The sequence below is a fragment of the Dasypus novemcinctus genome, unplaced genomic scaffold (assembly GCF_030445035.2).
Source record: "Dasypus novemcinctus isolate mDasNov1 unplaced genomic scaffold, mDasNov1.1.hap2 H_1, whole genome shotgun sequence".
NCBI classification, from domain to species: domain Eukaryota; kingdom Metazoa; phylum Chordata; class Mammalia; order Cingulata; family Dasypodidae; genus Dasypus; species Dasypus novemcinctus.
Genome location: NW_026688138.1, coordinates 193,663 through 206,032, shown reverse-complemented (window position 1 = coordinate 206,032; position 12,370 = coordinate 193,663). Strand labels below are relative to the sequence as shown.

The 12,370-nt window shown below is 43.1% G+C and overlaps 1 long non-coding RNA gene across 4 annotated transcripts in view; it reads left to right on the top strand.

Annotated features, from left to right (window-relative positions):
- The window catches only part of LOC111759466 (uncharacterized), a 51,664-nt gene extending 39,955 nt beyond the window's left edge, over positions 1–11,709 (top strand). For 3 of the 4 annotated variants that reach the window (XR_009184624.2, XR_009184627.2, XR_009184626.2), the window contains exons 3-5: positions 6,705–6,901; positions 7,676–8,676; positions 11,523–11,709. This is a non-coding gene — a long non-coding RNA (uncharacterized lncRNA). The remainder of the gene's footprint in view (positions 1–6,704; positions 6,902–7,675; positions 8,677–11,522) is intronic. The other variant, XR_011648169.1, reaches the window with a different exon arrangement.
- The last annotated feature ends 661 nt before the right edge of the window (positions 11,710–12,370 follow it).

Sequence of the window (12,370 nt, the reverse complement as noted above, 5' to 3'; positions counted from 1 at the left end):
TCACCTGTGGATCCACCAAGACTGCAGCCATCCATTTTCCTCCACCTTCAACATCCTGCCATCCCTGAAACAGCAATGTTGGACATATACAATAATGCAGAACTAAGAGCATTTTAAATAAAAACTAACTTTATATAAAATTTCTATAAAACTCCCAAAACTCCCACTCCTCCTCCCCTACCAAGGGTATCATAGTCATATTGGAAAGTCTTTGAAGGCCCTCACTGTCCTCCCCATAGTCTCTAGAAATGCCAAGGAATAACAGTAGGACCAGGAAGCAGCATGTAGAGTCATTTGGTTAAAGCAAGAGGAAATCTACTGTGGGGGTCCACAATGGAAGGTCTGTTATGTGGAGAGTTTGGCCCCCTGCTCCCTACTCTCCACATCAGGGCTTCTTTCTAGGATCCAAAAGTTGGTCACACCTTCTTTTTTGTGAGTGAGAGGATTGACTGGCACCCAGCACCAACATTTGCCTCTGAGAAGCCCCAAAGTCAGCTATGAGGTGGGATTTTCTTCCAACAGAAGATGGACCTTCAACTAAAGCTGTGTCTGGAGACTTGATATCAGGATAAGGAGTTTGATTGTGACCTCTTTTCAGAGATGATATAGACAGGGATAATCCACGTGCTTTCTTGATTCCAGAGGTGTGATGGCCTGAGTGAGTGAGGGGACTCTTGACAAGTCCCGATGGCAGCAGTTGATATGGCGGTTTCAAGAGGAATGCAAGGCTGGGGAGCGCCTCATCCTCCTCTTCATTGGACCCATCTGCGGGCTTGGATTTGGTACTTCTAGGAAAGGTTTCTTGCAGACCACCTCATCTCTGCTTCCGAATCTAAGGGAAGAGTGTCTTTGGTGTTGGTGATGATAAGACATTTGTTTCTTTATGATTTGTGGATCATCTTGACTCCTTGAAGAGACAGCAATGTCCTTAGGGAGGTCCAGGCTGTTGTCTGCTCTGCCATCCCAATGTAGGGAGTCAGTACTGACTTGAATCCCCGGAAGTTGGCCATGATCAGCTTTACTCTCTGCACCATTGCTGTACGTGCATGTGGAAGGAACTGTGTCCAATTCAGGTATATCATACTTTGGAGGTGCTTCCATACCCTCTACATCTTTCAAGGACAGCAGATGCTTCTCAACCAGCTGTTGTCAAGGAAATAGACAATTAATGACTGCAGATGTTTCTCACATGAGGTGGCTGAGTGTGTGGTGAAGATGACTGCACTCGAGCAGAAGGCAGGTAGGTTTTGTAGACATATATTATAGCTTATTCTGCCCATCTTCCTATGCATTGTTCCCAGACTTTCAGTCCTAACCACACCCAGCCTGTACCTCTCCATAATTTCCTCCCTACTGGTTGTCCATTTGCCTGCACACCTTCTGCTATTTTTCTCCAGAAGCCATGCCACCCAAGAAAAGTAGGTTAGACAAGGTCATGTGGATTACATGTTGTGAGCCCCTCCCATCCTCGGTTTACCTGGGTGGGCATGAGTCCTTCCTCTTGCTGCAGCTCCTCTGTTAAGGACAAGAAGTCTACATGTGCTCCTGGGGAAAGGAACTCTGCTAGGAATCGAGGATGAATGACAGCTTCCACCTGGGAACAGTAATAAAGGGATTGAGCACACTTGAGAAGGAGCCACCTGTTTGTTTTGGAAGCAGGAGGGAAAGCATTGACACTGCACCTCAATCTGCAATCTGTGGATGTTTGGGATCATGACCTCCACCAGGTACACATAGAGACAATCACACATGCACACACACACAAAGACTCAAAAACACATACATGTACCCACTGCACACTGCTCAGGAGATAAGGAATAGACCCAAGTTTCAACAGACTGGGAGAGAAGCACAGACCCGAACATGCTGACAGTGGTAAAAGTAAGGACTCTGCTAGACACCTCACCTAAAATCCACCCACCTTGGTGTTGAAGTCTTCCTCTGCACACAGCTGGTGGATGTAGTTGAGGAGATCCGGGTCTGCATAGATTCCATCACATTCCTGCTGTCCATGTTCTTCCTCTTCCCATTCTCCATCTTCCCCCTCAGAGGCTGAGTGCAAAGGCCCTACCAGCCCATCCATGAGGTCAATGTACTCTTTTACAGCTTCGGGTAGGATCTCCTTGGGGGCCTTTGTCTTCAGAGCCCGCTGCTGTCTGCGTTCCCTCTGGCTGGAAACCTTGGCTTTAGGCCCTGACTTTTTTGGATTGGACACTAAATTTAGGGACAGAGGTCAAGAAGTAAAAGTGGAATGAATCTCCAGCTTTTACTTTCCAACCATATATCAGTTAGAGTAATATTTGAGGGATAGAAAATGCTTCCACTTGGTTCAGGCTAATCTGAAACTACATGAACATTCATAGGATAAAATTTAAAAGATGAATGGTCTTAGAGAAAGTTTCTCTTCAAGAAAAAGAGGAACTTGTGATATTCAAAGCTATCCCTTCATCCATCCCCTCATCATCAGGAATATTATATAAATATGTCCCTTTTGACAGTGAAGATGGGAGTGCAGTTATGACAGCTGACAAAATTGACCTAGCCCATGACAAAGGGTAACTGAGAAACTAGGTTCTTGATGGGTTTCTCCTTTGGAAATACAGAAGGCAAATCTTGAAAGGAATGTAGCTCATGAGTCCTATTGCCTTCTCTCAGTCGCCTTTGCACCTAGTCTTCTGTTGGAATGTGACGAGCCATACCTGGCTTCTGGCCTTCCATAGTGCCTGGGGGCACCTGTGGATGAAGATTTGGAGGGGCTGGAGGTGGAGGGCACTGGAAACCATTCCTCTCCTCCAACATCTGAATCTGCCTCTCCAATTTCAAACTCCTTGAACCTAGCATGGGAGGAAGTCACAGGCAATGTTGACAAGATGGCCTGGCCCACTGTGATGCCTACAAAAAGAGATCAGCAACAACAATAGGGGAAACTAAGTGTCTTGGGAGGGATATCAGGGTCTTGGATAAGTGCTTTTCCAAGAGGGATTTTACTCCTGGCAGTACAACCACAGTTTGGGGGTACTTCATGAGGTCCCCACATCATCCATTCACCTACAGCAAAATGAATCAATTTGGTACTTGGCAGATTTTCAAAATTGGGTCTACAAGTTGTAATTGCTTGACTATACACTCTTTTAACTAGGATCGAGTGGGCTTCAACAATCTTGATATAGGTTCTTGAGTTAAATTTGTCAGTGTGGTACATGAAAGGATCACAAAGGTGGCCATCATCCCCAAGTCAAGGATATCATAGCAAAAACTATGCCGATGAGCTGACAGTAATCACATGCTGGGACCTGGGATGTTAATATTATAAATAAAGGAGGGATCAGTGCCCAGGTCTAAGAATCCTAGAGCCTTGGAGCAGTAAACTGAATGAAGACATAGGGTGAAGAAATGCTTGGAAAGAAAGTAGAAGGAAACATTATGGAGGGGATTCAATTTCCAATGCTGTCCTTTTTATTTTATTTTATTTTTTCATTGCTTTGTGTTTTCATCAAGAGTTTAACATGCAGTTGAATAAATTGTTCACAGGATATCTGAGATCCTGGCTTCCCCTAACCAACCTCATCCAACTCTAACTCATCTGGAATGACAGGGAGCCATTTGGACATTATCTCATGAGGAGATGTGGGCCCAAAGTTCTATGCCAATAGGCTCCAGCCGCCCAGACACCCAGACCGGCAGAAGCATGCCTTGTAAAGCATGTCACCCCTGCAAAGTACCTACAACCTAGAGGCTTAATGCCATCAGGATCTGTAGGAATTACCCTCAACCCCATCCCAAGACCTTCAATTCCATGACATCTGCAGACCCAGTGTCAGAGAAGGGTTGAGCATCCTATGAAAGAAAGGTGAAAAACTGTCCAGTACTAAAGGTGAAAGTGACTGCACAGAGGAGTTGGTCCTTCAATATCCAGGGAATAGTGACCTAGTTGACACCCCCTCTAAGTATCCCTTCTATTGACCAGCAACAAAGCAAGACTCCTGCCTGGCTTCATCCTCCCCAATCACATGCAGGCACAAAACCTCGCAAATTAATAAGGATCCTTGGACTCACCTTGCTGCCATCTCGTAGTAGATCATCCAATCAAAGTTGCTTGTGTGCCGCCACTCCTGCACGGCCCTCTGCAGTCCCTCGTCCAGGGTCATGGTAGGCTTCTGACGGGCCAGTGATCGAAGCACTGGGCTAAAATTCCCCGTGTCAGTAATATTCTACATGCACCTTCTCCTACCCCTTCCTGATATTACCCAGCCAACATCACCTGAACCCCATCCCATCTATCCACCATCTGCCCCTTCATGATCTCCTTTCTATGTGTACCCTGTGATTTTAAGTGCATCTGCCTTGTACGATCCCTGACTGAATAGTGAATATCAATACAAGGATTCATTTCTGAAAGTCCAGCTCAATGAAATGATTGTTTTGGAATCTCTGACTTCCCTCTGTATCTTCAATGGCATTGTGTAGTGAATGAACTGGGAGAGCACTTTACAAGGAGATTCTGGGCCTATTCCCAGGGCTCAAAAGCTAAGTAAACAACTTCCCAGGCGACTATTAGGTGATTAGTGCTTTGGAAAACAGAGCATCAGAATATGAAGAGGAGTTAATATGCAAAGCCAAGGGTTGTTAAAGCCCATGCCCATGGACAGCCATGGGCTGCCTCAAGGTACAGAAGATCATGCTGCTGATTGCATTTGAAAGTTTGCTCCAAGAGTGTTCAAGAATGTGGGAGAATCATTAAGACTCTTAAGCTGGAAATTTGGGGGACTTCCTTGAATTCTTCCCTGGGGCAGGAGATATTTTTGGGAGGTCAAAAATTGAAAAGCATTGTGTAAATAAAAATTAAGTGTCTTGTTATTTGATATAGGCTCTATTGCGGTTGACACATAATTTTACTGGGGGCAGTGCAGAGCAGAGATAGATGGCAGTTCACGGTGTGAAAAGAGGAAAACATTATCATCACGGTTTCTGTCTCACAGTCACAACAGCCCATGGTCTTGGGTCACATTGCTAATCATTCATTCACACTCTTTAGTTAGGATAATTTTGCCTTTTGTGAGCTCTTTTGCTCTTCTTGTCCTTTCAAAATCTTAAAATGATAATATAAAAATTTTTAAAGTAAGAATTACAATAAAAAGGAAAAAATTAGTTATCATGTAATGTAGGAAAGCATGAGAAATTGTGTCTATGAATACTTTGTCTATTAGCTCATGTAAGCATCTCAGCAATACTCTGAAATAAATGGAATAAACCCTTACAGGTAAGGTTACCAAGTGAGGTAACCTCTCCAGGATTACAAATCGAGTTGGAGCCAAGTACTTCACAACTCTACAGTTTTCCACCTCCCAGTTCTAACTGGAATTCCCCAGAACAATTCTGGGGGCAAAACTAGAGTTATTTGCCTGATCTCTGTGGATTTTGCTTTCTTGGGACAACACATGCTCAAATCTTGTGCTGGAAGGTAGAGTGCAAGGGGAAGAGTGTGGTGTTTGTAGTCACACTTCAATTCAAGTCATGGCTCCTCACTCGATGACAGGACACCTCTTGGATTGTTATTTTTTATATAAATGGTTACTAGGATAATGATACCAAAGTAGAGAATGGCTGGACCCCCAATAGAGGGAGGTATCAATTGAGATAAGACACCTGAAATTCAGTCATAAGCCAGAAATAGATCTTCTGTCCTCATGACCTACTGTCAAGAAATTCTGGAGACATTAACCTGGGGTATCCATCCCCTAGTCCTCTGTATCTGAATGGTGCAAAGCAGTCAAATGTGTCTCCAAGAAGAAGCCACTCACTCAAGAAAGCAGGAAAGAGCTTCAGCATCAGGGCTTGGGTGAATGTGCCTCCGGGCCAAGGACTTGAACTACTGCCAACATCGGAAGTTCTGGTAAACACTCTTGGGCTTACAGGAGTCATCCTTGGACTGGGTGGAGGGAGGACCTCTATCCATGGAGGCCCCCTGTGGCCTGAAGAAAGCATTCCCTGGAGGAATACTGGGGGCCAACTGGGCAGCTCATGGTGGAGCTTGAGGAGGAAGGCCTGGGATCCAGCCTCCCTCAGCAGACTGGGTGCACCTCACAGCTGAGGCTGGGGCCAAGGGCTCTAGAGCAGAGGCCCTCAAGATCCCAGGAGGGGCATGCTGAGCACCCCCACAGAGGATCCTTGGGTCACTTGAAATGTGGGGCATCTGAGGAAGGACAAAGGGCTGAGTAGGAGGGTCTCTGCTGGTCCCACTAGTTTTCTGATTTGAATAATGATCTTCTCACCTCCAGTCCCAGTGGAGACAAGGGCCCCCTTTCCTGTCACCAACTGCGGTCTGGGGAAAGCAGGCAGCAGCAGAGAGCTGCCAGGAAGGAAAGATGGGGGTAGGTGCTGCCCCAGGGAGGTGGGAGTGGTGGGCCAGGAATGGGTGAAGGGATTGGCAGGGCAGTGCCAGGATACAGGGAGACTCAAGAGTTCATGGTCTTGTCTTGTCCCAGCAGTGGAGATGCTGTAGAGATAAGGAAATGGGTGAATTTAGAGGTCACAAAGGCAACACTCTTGAGGCTCTCAGGAGCTGTCCTTTACTCATTGGGAAATTGAGAGCTGGAAAAAGTGCTTATTAAAAATTTCTTCACCTACACAGCTCTGGATCTACCCAGGCATAACTAAGATAGTTTTCTCTTAATCCAATCTTAATAGTTATTCTTTCTTCTTAGCTCCCAAGAGGACATCAACCAGATCTTCCCAGTTCTGGTTACAGGAACAAGAAGAGTGAAATATCAACTGAAGGCAAAACCAGAGAATAGCATCAAAAGCACCAATATCTGAATCTAAACTGTCACTGATAAATCACTAAAACTGAGTGATTAAGAGTTTAACGTGCTTGAGATGACACAGGACTGGAAAATTGCAGGTACCCTTCTCACAAGACCCCTGGAAGGTCTAAAGTCATCACTTGTTTCTTGTTTTTCACTTGCTTTTCTTTTCATCTCTCCCCTAGTTTTTTCCCTCTACAAATTCAAGTTCCCATTCTCACTTTGAACTGGTTTTGGGAAGATTCTCCCAGTTCCTTGCTTGAGCATTTGCAATAAATCATCTTCTCACTGAGAGATGTGTTTCTCCTTTGTGGTGCTGGAACAGGCATGCCATTCCGTTGGAATGGCCATGCATACATCAAGAGAATCAGAGCTATGAATTTCAAAACGTGAGCAGGGACATAGGTGGAGGAAATTCAGAATAGCTCCTGTCCCTCTAGTGATTTTAGGTTCTAGAACTCCAGATCAAGGTTTTCCCATAAGAGAACTTGCTCCCATTCAGTGAGGCTCCCAGACCTCTGAGTGCTAAGGAGAAAGAAGCACGTGCTATCAGGACAGCCCCTCTCTGAGGAAATCACTACCAGAAATTCACCAGACTCAATATTTGGTGAAGGCATTCAGTCAGCCTCTTGACCAAAGAGCTGGTGTCAAGGAATTCTTTGGAAAAAATATCCCTCAGCATGCTTACGAGCAGATAAGGGATGTTCTTTTGGGTAAGTTCTAGGCAGCACAAGGGAGTTATGAAGGTGGAAAATTCTTAAGATTATGTTCTGCATCGTCCCTTCAGACTGTTACCAATACTACTATTACTTTTAGTACTATTAGTGATAGAGTAACATATACTTAATTGTATCTCTTCTTCCCCTCTTCAGAAAGAAACCACCTGTCATTGAGGGTTTTACTGAAAACAAATAGGAGCCACTATCTATTCCATGAATGTGAACTATTCATGGACTATGAGCAACATCTTCACCTCAACTTTAAAGAGCTGAGGGTTCACCATGAGTAATTAGAGAAGATGAATTGGTTGAACACCTGAGTTTACACAGTTAAAGAAAAAGTCATAAAATCCAGGTAAACCCAATCTCTAAAACTAGCTGAAGTTACCACAAGTGCCCTGGAAACATTGAATGAAAGGAAACATCCACCAGGAGTGAAAGCAAAAGGCCTCTGGACTGGTAGGGGCTTAGAGGCTCTGGGCTGGGACAGTTAGAGTAACTTCCAGGCTGCCTCACAGACAGGATATTTCTCTGCTGACTTCGCCACGATAAACTCTACTGAAAAGTTTTTTTACGTTAGACCATTGATTCTAACTGTCCCCATAGGATCTCATTTACTCCAGGTCATATTCTTCCAGTAAAATAATAAGTTCCCAGGTGCCTGATGTAATGACAAAGGGTGGAGACAAGCCTCTCTACACTACCACACAACGTAAACCTGCTACCATTTAATACACTTGTTATGTGGCTTTTTTTCTAGAGAGAAACTCTTTCTGCATCCAAACTTTCTCATACCTATTGTAGCCCTCTCACATATCTAAGGAGAACCCTTCCTCAACTTTAAGTCTTGGATTTCCAACCTACCCCACCAATTTCCAGGTGAGAGGTTCTTGGTGTAGTCCAGTGATTTCTCCTTCCTCGAGATTCATCTCAAATCTTCTTCCAAGAAGATGGGCCAAATTTGAATTTCTATGGATTTGAAGACTATCAGGGACCCTGGTAACACACCACCTTATCCTAAGTGCTTACATTTTGAAGTCACCTCAGTACACTTGGACACTGACCACCGCTATCTGACAACCTCTAGCAAAGATTCAATTCTACACCCTTAGAGTGAACCACTGTCAACAGATTCTCAGGAATCCACGGAAAAGGTAGAGAAGTTTGAATCTCAACAGGACTAGAACGGAGCACTCAGACATTCTACAAGGGGGAGGGGCAGAGGGCAGGTGGGCTTGAAGTGGGGGAGGGTAGAACTTCATCAGGACTCTGACAGGGGAAATTGCAGGTGGTCCCTTCAAAGTATAATGGGACAGCAGAATTATGGACTTTGTTAGAGGAATTTATTGGTTGGTGGTAAAATTCAGGTAAAAGGAAGAGGTTGGTTTTATTTTAAAGAGCAGAACCAATTATATTATTTCCATAAGAAACCCACTTTACATTTATAAACACAGGTTATCATGTAAAGATCTAAAAGCAGAAATTTGGAATGACTGTGTTAACATTAGAAAAATATTTTGGAGCAAAGAAAATTACAAGGGATAAAGAGCAACATTTCAATATTAAAAAAAGTTCAATTCATCAAGACTATATATTGTTTAATTCAAACCACGAAAAACTATTGCTACTAATGAATGGAAAAACAGAAAAATCAACAATTTTATTTGGCTATTTCAAAACCCACCCTAAAAAATAATAGAATGTAAGCAGAAAGTCATTAAAAATATAGAGAAGACTTGACGTATCTAATCAACAGCATAACCAAAAGATATTTATAAAACACTCTACCAAAGAACTGTAGAATAAAATGTCTGAAGTATTTGAAGAGAGTATATTCTGAGTCATAAGACAAATTTCAAAAATTATAAGTAATTGAAATCATGCAAAATATATTATTTTAACCTACAGAAATAAACAAGAAAACTATATGGACCTACTTCAGAGTGACAGGAAGCTCAGATCATAGACAGTGGTTTCATTTCATTCTTGTACTTCTTGATACCTTGTATACCAGTAGTATGTAGCAGCAGGGTCACTTTAGAACAATGAAAATGGGCAGCACTCCCTCTGTTATCATGTGAAATTCTACCCACTATGTCAATACCCAACAAACATCCAAACATATGTTCATAACTTATATGCATGCCCTGGAAAACTCCCTCCCACCCATGCATTCTCCTTAAATGACATCCTACATCAGTGCTCCTCCTCTGCCATAGTTGAACCCCTCTGTGATTCAAAACTTTTTTTTACTTTTTGCCTTTCATCACTGTATTAGGTGTTGCCCTGTATGTACAGTGGCAAGGCAATCTTTTCCATTTATTCCTGTGTCTGCATCCTTTTTTAAAATGATGTTTTCAGAAAAGTTTTAGATCACAGTAAAGTCACATTTAGAATATATAGGACTCCCATATACACAACATCAAACCCTTTTTCTCCTTCCCTAGCACTGATCTCTTTACACATGGATGTCACATTTGATGCAACTGATGTATAAATATTGATACATAGCTGCTAACCATGGCTTCATTATGGTTTACATTTTAAACTATACATTTTTATAAATTTTTGGTGAAATTTAACATGGCCTGTATCCATCATTGCAGGATCGTGCAGAGTACTTCCATTGCCACCAGTTAACCCCTCTTCCATCCATTCTATTCCTCTCTCCCTTTCCATTGGGGCCCACAGTGACAACCAAGCCTCACTGCTTGAAAGACAAGATTCATAGATACTTGCACCAATGCTGAGAGCTTGACACACTAGTCTGTCCTCCCCCATTGGGAGCCACCCATGCTCTCAAGAGATACCCTCCCCTCTGTTTGAGAATGTCAGACCTACCCAGGATGGGGGTATAACACCTTCCCACTAATTGTGCTGGTCTCCACAGACTGATATAACACAGTATGGCAAAATAAGCACTCACATACTCCCTAGAAGCCTGCCCCAGGTGAACCCTGTGCCAGTTGCCCCTATCAAGCATATAAAAAGAAATCCTGTATCTTGAAAATAAAAAGACAACCCATTTTAAAAATGGGCAAGAGATTTGAACAGACACTTCTCCAAAGAAGAAATACAAATGGCTAAAAAGCAAATGAAAAGGTGCTCAACATCACTAGCTGGTAGAGAAATGCAAATCAAAAGTACAATGAGATACCATCTTGCACTCATTAGACCAGCAGCTGTTAAAAAACAGAAGACTATAAGTGCTGGAGAGGATGTGGAGGAATGGAAATCCTCATCCACTGCTGGTAGGAATGTAGAAGGATCCAGCCATTCTGGAGGACAGTTTGGTAGTTACTCAAAAAACTAGCTATAGATTTGCCATATGACCCAGTAATTCCACTGCTGGGTATATACCTAGAACTGAAAACAAGGACACAAACTGATGCATGCACACCAGTGTTCATAGTGGCATTATTCACTATTTGCCAAAAGTTTGAATCAACCCAAATGCCCATCAACAGATGAATGGATAAACAAAATGTGGTATATACATATAATGGAATACTACTCAGCTGTAAGGAGGAATACAGTACTAACACATGGGATAACATGGATGAACCCTGAGATGAAGCAAGCCAGGCACTGAAGGACAAATACTACATGATGTTCCTGATAAGAATTAAGCAAATCAAGCTGTCTCAGAGAGCTAGAGACTGGAAGATAGGCTTACAGAAAATATGGGGGGAGAGAAAGGTTGTGGGCCAGTGCCCACACAGGCAAAATCTATGATAAAGTGGAGGTACGTAGTTGTGCAATGAAGGAATAAGACAGGGGCATAGGGATACTATTGGGTTGGGTTTTGCAGGCTTCAGGGGGGCTAGGGTTGGGAAGATGGGTCAGATGATCCATGGAATTGGGGAAAGGATTAAGGGGTATCATGTGAACACAGGAGATTGTCGGGTATGTGGTTGAAACTATAATGTTGAAAAAAACTCTTTAGAAAATATAATAAGGAAGTGTTACTGGTTTAAGACATGTCCTATCTCTATTTTAGCATCTCCTGGGAGTTCATCAAAGACCTTCACTGGAACCCCTGGTTTGCTGCCTGCCCTGAAGAATTTGGACTTATGCATTGCCATGGTTGCATGAGGCAATTTTATAAAACCTCAAACTATTTACAGATATCGTCTGTTGGTTTTGTTTCCCTAGAGAATCTGACTAATACAGGCCTCTATACAATTTTCAATTTTGGAACCTTTACTTAAACATGGGGACTTCATAATCTAAATTGACAGAGTTGCCGACCCGAAGGGTACTGGGAATGAAAGACAAAGAGAGATTGGGATCAGGGGATCTGAAAGCATTGAAGACGCAAGCTCATCAGACAACTTTATTGTTTACAAGGGGCTCTTTATATGCCCCAGTGTATGTGCCAAGAAGCAGGCAAAGCTAGCCTACATGCCAATAAGCACAAACATAGCATATGTGACATTAAGGAGCAACACATATTAACTATCAGCATTACCCATAGTCTAAGGAATTTTAAAAAATCTTATCTTAGGGTACAAAGTCTAAGTGTTCCATTCACTACAAAAGGTATGTGCTCATCTTTTCTTTCAGCCTTTAACAGCTTCATCCCATTTTCCGGGACTCTTAATTACTACATTCCTTAGGTTGCAAGCATAGCCATGGAGACAGCACTAGCATGGAGACAGCACATCTCTCCTTGAGAGGCCACTGTGCCTCAGTTTCCAACACCTCCCCCTTTTTGTTTTAGTCAAGGTGACTGTGCCTGTCTTAGATTGCTCTCTTCTGAGAGTCTTACCCGTCATTGACTACCAGCCAAGCTCTTTGACTTGGGGAAATTACTGAAGTGCTTTTGCTAGCACCCAATTATTTGCA